This window comes from Apium graveolens, chromosome 5 (genome assembly GCF_009905375.1).
Source record: "Apium graveolens cultivar Ventura chromosome 5, ASM990537v1, whole genome shotgun sequence".
Taxonomy (NCBI): Eukaryota; Viridiplantae; Streptophyta; class Magnoliopsida; order Apiales; family Apiaceae; genus Apium; species Apium graveolens.
Window position 1 is genome coordinate 192,807,575 of NC_133651.1, and position 8,930 is coordinate 192,816,504.

General features: G+C 38.8%; 1 non-coding gene across 1 annotated transcript; it reads left to right on the plus strand.

Moving 5' to 3' along the window:
• The first annotated feature begins 4,316 nt into the window (after positions 1 to 4,316).
• On the plus strand, positions 4,317 to 4,423 carry LOC141663151 (small nucleolar RNA R71). The gene has a single exon (XR_012551235.1). It is a non-coding gene; the product is annotated as a small nucleolar RNA R71 (small nucleolar RNA).
• The last annotated feature ends 4,507 nt before the right edge of the window (positions 4,424 to 8,930 follow it).

Genomic DNA, 8,930 nt, shown 5'->3' on the forward strand with positions numbered 1-8,930 from the left:
GATAATGTTCCTCCAAGCGTTAGGAGGGAGTTGACAAGGGTTAATTTGTACATCTGCAAGTAAGCAAGGAATAAATTCATGGAATGGGAACCTGAGACCCGTGGTCAGGGCTCCTCGATAGATAAACAAAGTATCCCCCTCCCAATTACAAGTCCTATCCCCAGGGGCGGCTGGAGTGATCCTAAGGTGGGGTGGAAGTCTGTACATGGTGTTCATAGACTCTATCCTACCATCTAACTCATGAAAGGTGTTACCATGATTATACGAATCTAACTCAGATAGAGAGGGATATTCATCACCTCTCGAGTTAATCATATCAAGTAGGGAAGTATATGGAGATTGAATTTGAATGTTTGTACCTCTCTTAGAGACATTCATCTTCTGTAAACGAGCCAAGTCACGATCCGCCATTGATATGCTTCGGTTGAAGGCTTGAAACCCAGAAAAACCTGAGAAAGGTGGAGCTGCGGTGGCTGAGGTCGCCGGAAATCGCCTTCTCAAAGGGAGAAATCTAGAGAGATTTGTGAGAGAAAATGAGAAATGTGAAGTGAAGTGAGGATTCTCACTTCACACTACACTTATATAGGCGAAAAGCTCGGAATACGAGGCGTTTCTAGGCCCATTTAGCCAGGCCCAACCTAAAAGCCCATCTACTAGAAATATCAGGAATAATCTAGAAGCTCCTGTGGAAAATAAAGGGTCGAAAATCGACCAGAATTTTAAAATGGTTCGATCAGAGTCCTAATCGACAAAAAAGAAAATCCTAATCGATACTTCAATCGATCAAGAGGGAAGAAACCTATTAAGTTTGATCAGAGTCCTGATCGACGCCAAACAGTATCCTGATCGATACCTCATTCGAACAGGAGGAAAGAAATCCCCTAAGTTCGATCAGAGTCCTGATCGACCCCAAAAAGGATCCTGATCGATATCTCATTCGAGCAAGAAGGAAGAAAACCACTAAGATCGATCAGAGTCCTGATCGACACAGAAGAGGATCCAGATCGATATTTCATTCGATCAGAACGGTAGAAAGCCACCTAGTTCGATCAGAATCCTGATCGAAATCGATCAAGAATTCTGGTCGATTATGCCCATGTTTCAGTCGACTAGAGTGTCACTTTGAAGGCCAGTTCGATCAGAGTCCTGATCGAAATCGATCAGGAATCCTGGTCGATTCCGCATAGATCCTGATCGAAGATCCCGTCGACCAGAATGTTACTTCCTGAGCTAGTTCGATCAGGATCCTGATCGAAATCGGTCAAGAATCCTGATCAATTTTTTATACATCCTGATCGATTTTTTATACATCCTGATCGATTTTTATACATCCTGATCGATTTTAAGCCAGAAAATTAGGGAAAATCCAGAAATTAAGGATAAATCCCAGAAAATTAAGGATAAATCCCAGAAAATTAGGGAAAAATCCAGAAAATTAAGGATAAATCCCAGAAAATTAGGGAAAAATCCAGAAATTAGGATAAATCCCAGATAATTAGCGAAAAACCCAGAAATTAAGGGAAAAATCCAAAAAATTAGGGATAAATCTCAGAAAATTAGGGAAAAATCCAGAAATAAAGGAAAAATCGTTGTAAATGTGTAGGTCGCTCCACACTTTACACAAAAACGAAACTTTTTAAGGGAATGAATAGACTTAACTTTTGCGAAACCTAATCAATGTTTCCCAAAAGTTGGGGGGCAAATGATAGGGATAAATAAATCCTGATTGTATAAATAAATATTGCAAGGTGTGGGCTGCTAGGCCCAATAAGAAGATGTATGACATTCAGACCAAGAAGGTCAACACATTGATCAGGCCTGATGGACCAGATCAGGCCTGATGGAACAAAGAAGGCCTAAAAGCCCTGATTATTTATTAATTTCGTAATTAATAAATAAAGGAGGAAAATAGCTATTAAGATAAGTCCTAGTGGGGATATAAATCCTTGTAGATTGGCCTCAAGGGGACCTAAAAGGATAAGGAATCAGTTTCCTACTATCTAGGACTCCAAAGTCCATTCTAATTATGAGACTTGCCCACCAAGTCTCCTATACCAAGTCCAATTCAAGGACTCTCAACATCTATATAAGGGGTCTCGCCCCACAAATCAGAACTACGTTTTTTGGCTTGATTCTCTAATTCACAGAGATACGTAGGCATCTCGTAAAGGCAGAATTGAGCTACGAAACACGAGAGCAGCCATTAAAGGCCTTGAGCTCCCGAATCTTAGTAATAAATACAGCAAATAATAACCTTAGTTTTTTATCCATAACACTAGCCACTTCAGAATTTCCTTCTTTACTACTTCCTTCATGATTAGATTAAGTCTTCTTTGCTGCTCGACTGTAGGTTTACTACCTTCTTCTAACATAATTTTATGCATGCATTAAGAAGGGCTAATTTCCTTGATATCTGTTATAGTCCATCCAATTGCCGATTTGAACTCTCTCAGAATTCTCAAAAGCTTTTCATTATCACTACCTGAAAGTTCAGATGCAATAATAACAGGAAGAGTAGATGCATCACGTAAAAAAACATACCTCAAATGTTCAGGTAAAGGCTTAAGCTCAAGAGTTGAGCTTCCTCAATAGAAGGCTTGAGGCGTTTAGGAGCTTTGTTCAATTCCTCCATTCCAAGAGATTTAAAAGGCATTTCAATCTTCCTTTTCCAGGGAGAAGCATTCAAATATTGCAAATGCTCATCTCTTTCGTCATCTTCACTGTCTGAATTTCCCGACAAGGCTTTTTTTAAGGCATCAGACCTTAGCAATTGATCAAGTTCCGATGTGACCACCGAGTCGACCAACTCGACTTTTAAGCACTCCTCATTATCATTAGGAAATTTCATAGCATTGAACACATTGAAAGTCACATCCTGATCTAACACTCGCATTGTAAGCTCACCCTTCTGCACATCTATCAAGGTCTGACCAGTTGCCAAGAAGGGTCTTCCTAAGATTATGGGAATCTTCTTATCCTCAGATATGTAATAGAACGGTCGGTCAACTGCAAGGTCATATAAGTTGGTTTGGGATCAGGTAAGTCCAATTGCTTGAAGATTGACAAAGGCATCAGATTGATGCTAGCTCCCAAGTCACATAAGCATCTGTCAAAAGACATTTTCCCAATAGTACATGGAATAGTAAAGCTTCCTGGATCTTTAAGCTTTGGAGGCAACTTCTGTTGCAGCACAGCACTGCATTCCTCTGTGAGAGCGACAGTCTCTAAATCATCTAGCTTCACTTTCCAAGAGAGAATACCTTTCATAAACTTTGCATAACTAGGCATCTGCTCGAGAGCCTCAGCGAAAGGTATGTTGATGTGAAGTTTCTTGAACACCTCCAGAAACTTCTCGAATTGCTTGTCCATCTTTTTCTTCTACAGCCTCTTAGGAAAAGCCGGTGGAGGATAGATATGTTTCTCCCCTGTATTACCCTCAGGAAGAGTATGCTCAACAGTAGTCTTCCTTGGTTCCACTTCTTCATCCTGCTGCTCTACTTCTTTCTCAGCTTCAGCTTTTTCAGCCAACTCTTGAGTTTGTTCGGAATTAGCAACCTTCCCAGACCTCAAAGTGATTGCCTTTACCTGCTCTTTAGCTTCCTTCTTCCCTGGCACTTCAGTGTCACTAGGTAGTGTACCAGGTTGATGATTTAGCAAGGCATTGGCAATTTGCCCAATTTGATTTTCCAAGGTCTTGATAGAAACAGCTTGGCTCTTGCACATAAGCTTCAACTCCTCTAATTCAGATTTTTCATTAGCTTGCTGCAACTGAAGTTGTTGTTTTGGTGCATACTGCGTTTGCTAAAAACCAGGGGGTTATACTGCTTAGCTGAATACTGATGATAAGGATGTTGAACCACGTTCTGAGCATTGCTCCAACTGAAATTAGGATGATGGCGGTTGTTTGGATGATAGGTGGCTGGCACAGGTTGCTGCGATCACTGGAAGTTGCTCACGAACTAAGTTGATTCATTAGAAATTGCGTACTGATCAGTCTCATGGGCACCAGCACAAACCTCACAGACACTAGTGATTTGATTAAATCCATAATTAGCCAAAGTGTCCACATTCATTGTCAAAGCCTTAATTGGGCAGCGATAGCAGTTGCTGCATCCATCTCCATAATTCCTGCAACTTTTCCCTGAGTCAATCTCTGGGAAGGATTCTGGTACTCATTAGCAGCCATCAGTTCAATACGTTCATAAGCTTCATCATAGCTTTTAGCCCACAAGGCTCGTCATGATGCTGCATCAAGCATGGGCCTAGAGGTAGGACCCAATCCATTGTAGAAACATTTAATAACCATCCAATCAGGCATGCCATGGTGTGGGCACTTCCTTAGCATCTCCTTCTATCGATCCCAAGCCTCACACAGAGATTCTCCAGTTTGCTGCGCAAACTGGGTAAGAACATTCCTGATTGCTGCTATCTTCGCCATGGGGAAGAATTTAGTGAGAAATTTTTGAGCAAGATCTTCCCAAGTTTCGATAGACCCTGCTGGTAGAGAATGTAACAAGCACTTAGATTTATCCCTCAGAGAGAATGGAAAGAGTCGTAGCTTGATAGCATCTTCAGTCACACCATTGAATTTGAAAGTATCGCAGATCTCGATGAAATCCCTGATGTGCATGTTGGGGTCTTCGGTAGGGGAACCCCCAAACTGAACCGAGTTATTTATCATCTGGATCGTGGTTGACTTGATCTCGAAAGTGTTAGCCGCGATGGCTGGTCTAATGATGTTGGACTGAATGTCATTAATCTTAGGCTTAGAATAGTCCATCAAAGCCTTCGAATTTCCTGCTTGATCGCCCATGGCTACTATAATTTGCTCTTCAACTTTCTCTTCTTCTTCTACCTTCTTTTCATCCTCCGAAACTTCCCTGCGAATTACCACAAGTTCTTCCTCGGCTTTATCCAGTGTTCTCTTATGAGTACACGAACGCGTATGCATACACCCTCGCTAGATAACCTGAAACAAAAGGAAACAAATAAGTAACAATGTCCGAGTCAATGAACTTTAACGACCACTGATGGAAAGAACATAAACTAGTAATTAACACTGCAGTCCCCGGTAGCGGCGCCAAAAACTTGTTAGTCGCTAAACACGCGCTAATATTACACACAAGTATATGAGTTCGCAAGTAGTATAAGATATAAATCAAATTCGATCCCACAGAGACTATATTGGTTAACTATCTAAATTATGCATCTAAGCAACAATGTATGGTTATTACTCAATGCTAAGACTATAACAAATTGAGTATGATTATAACTAAGAATTATGCTAACAATTATAACTACGAGAATAAAATAGACTGGATTAATATATATGATAAACATGGGATTCTAACTTCATTAAATACTTCATTCAATAGTCTTATTATTCTCAACCTTAGCATGGAATAGTGATGACACTAATCAGATAACATGAAACTGATAAATGCCAACTTTCTTTGCACGAATACCATTCTACCAGACATCCACAAAAGAGATAGAAGCTAAATAGGCACCAATTATATTGAGACCCTATATATCTATAGAATTTGACAACATAACGGTTTAAGCACAAGTTATCTATCTTGATTATATAGGGCAAGTAAGATGGGTAAAATTACCTACTAATCATGCATAACACTACATGAACCTATGCTAGCATGGCAAGTTCTAAATCCTTAAATTCGCTTTCACTTCATTAAGAATTAACACGCTATCTTATAAGTTTGCGAAGCTCATTAGACGAATAAGCACAACCATAACTAGGTTATCATACAAGCACCACGCACTAAGGCATTAAATAAATCAACTAAAGAAATCCATAATTAAATCCGCTAGAACCCCATGATAACGGTTAGCCCATAATCGAACTCATCGCTAACATGGGTTCCAATGAGAACATGATATGGCAAATGTAGTCTTTATCTGAATAAATAAACCAAGGTACACATAAGAATATAGGTTCAACAAAACAAGAAACAAGCATCCAAATTACAACTCAAAATAAAGATTCATAAGAATAAACTAGATCGTCTTCGCCTTTGTTGAATTGTGCCAAAAGGTCTCTTACCATCTTCTCCTTCCTTGATGTCTTGATTACATTATAAAAATGAACTAAATTTTTATATATATAGCAGTCCATGCATTCCCTGGAGTCCAGAAATCAAATTATAAAAGAATCAGGATTTTTAATTCCCGACACAGGCTGGTGAAGCGCGCGGCCGCGCTGATATTCTGTTCCCTGGCGCGGCCTCGCGCAATACCAACGCGGGCACGCCGACCTTCTACCAAAAATTCTTTTTCTTCTCTTCTTTATTCCTTGCAGCTTCGAGCCAAACTTTCAAGATTTTATTTTAACACATCCTAAACACTATATTAGCATCAAAACGACGCTAATTCACCTGATTCAAGAAGTAAAGCCTGAAATGCAAAAACACTAGAAAACATGTTAAAACACAAATAACTTGAGTACAAATACACCAACTCAAAGCTTATTAGAGCATAAATTAGTGTCATAAATGCCACTTAACAGAATCCAATTTCATCTTTTCTAACTAAGATGGCTTTTCAAACCAAATCACGAGAAAAACAAGCTTCTCTGTGGCAAAAATGTGAAGAATTCAGATAGTGATAGCATGTCACTAGAAATTCTCATGGCAGATCCACCAGCATATGAGCCTACTGTAGAAGATGAAGATACATATACCCAAGGACACCACGAACCTGAACAACCAAGTCCTTTTCAAAATGACCCAGCAAAATGCTTTTCATTTGACAGCATCCCACTTTCAAAGTGGAGAGATTGAATTTATGAAATGCATGCTTGGTGTACATCTAAATTACTCCAGCCTGGAGCTACTATGCCATAAGGTTGCTGACAAATTTGTGGCCAAATTTTATGGCAGGCTAAGGCAATGGTGGATTGCTCTTGGAACTTACAGATAGCTGATAATCAAATAAAGCCCAAATATGGATGCTTTGATTATGCACGTACATAATGAGTTTTTAGGTGCATGGGATCATTATACAAATCAATCCTGAGAGGAATACATGAGCATGCCATGCTGTTCTTATAAAAGGAAGGATCTGGAAACCCACTATGAAAGGATGTCCAATAGGTTCCATGCTATAAATGGTATCGACGATTTTAATCTAAAACAGATATTCCTAAATTCCCTTCTGGAACCTTTTGGGAATGAAACATCGAGGCTCCTACAAATTAAGAACCTTCCTATCAACAGTACTTTACTTGAAGAATTGTATCATAATGTTTTGTTAGCTCTGGAAAAATTATGTAACCAGAAGAAATTTCTCAAATAAATTAAAGAACAGAGTAAAAACCTTTGTTCAGCTTGTGATCAAAATGAACTCCAGATCAAATATGGCAAAAACAACTCTTGTGGATGTCAAAAGAAAAAGGACAAGGTTTCGAAGTACATGAAAAGAGGAGGAAAAAATTATTTCTCAGAAAAGAAGAAATGGAAATTTCTAAGGAAGAAAAAAGAAAACACCAAATCCTCCAGGTGTTATGTATGTAGAAAGAAAGGACAATTTGTGAAGGAATGCCCAAATAAAGAGAAGAGCGCCAAATTTATCGAAAAGATTTCTCAGTTGGTAGACATTAATGACGATGAAGATTTGGAATCTCTGTTAGGGCGAAAACACGCACTAATATTCACGCAAGTATACGCGTTCGCAAGTAATATAGAATACTTTCTAGTTCGTTCCCTCAGAGACTCAGACTAAATTATTGTCTAATTAAACTCACTCACCAATGTATGATTACTTCTCAATGTTAAGATAATAACACTTAAAATTGTCGATCAAATATTAACTATAATTAACTACTTAGTTAACCACTTAACTAACACTTCAAATTATCAATAATAAAACACTCATGAGATCACAACTTCATTATTACTTCCTTCTATAGCCATTGTTATTACCTTTAGCATGTGACAGTGATGACATTAATCGAATAACACGAAACTGATAAAAGCCAACTTTCATTGTACTAATACCATTCTACCAAGCATCCACAATTAAGATAGAAGTTGAATAGTCATCAATTATGTTGAGTTCCTATATGTCTACAGAAATTGACAACACAACGATTTAAGCACAAGTTATTCCTTTTGATTACATAGGGCAAATAAAACTGTTAGAGTTACCCACTAATCATGCACAACGTACATGAACCTATGCTAGCATGGTAAGTTCTAAATCTCAAGATCCACCGTCGCTTCACAAGAGATCAACACCCTATCTTATATGTTCGCGACGCACATAAGACGAATACGCACAACCAATACTAGATATCATGCAATCATCACACACTAAAGTATTAAACAATTAACTAAAGAATTCCATAATAAATCCGTTGTAACCCCATGATCACGATTAGCCCATAATAGAACTAATCGCCATCATGGGTTTATATGAAATCATGATAAACAAACACAAGAAAATAATAACTAAACTAATTATAATAAAACAGAGTACGTCACAAGAGTAAATAAGTCAAAGCAAGAAAACTAGCATCCAACATTACAACGAAACAAGAATCACAAGAATATATGCTTCCTCTTCGTTGCGGTGTGCTAAATAGGTCTTCTTCCTTATCTCCTTCGCTCCTTGCGTAAAACACAATCTAAAACATAATCTCCTTAATTATCTCTATAAAAACGTCTCAAATCTACCTATATAATAGTCCCATAAAACTCAGATTACATAGAAGTTAGAAGCCACACAGAAGTAGAAGTCTAAAATAATTCAGCTTTTTTTCCCCGACCCTGCGCGGCCGCTCAGCATTTCTGCGCGGGCGCGCAGGCTGCTGCGCGACCGCTCAGCATTGCTGCGCGGGCGCGCAGGACCCTACTGGAAAAATTCCAAGCTTGCTCCGTTTCTTCGCCGTAATCTGCCCATTCCTTTCCTCT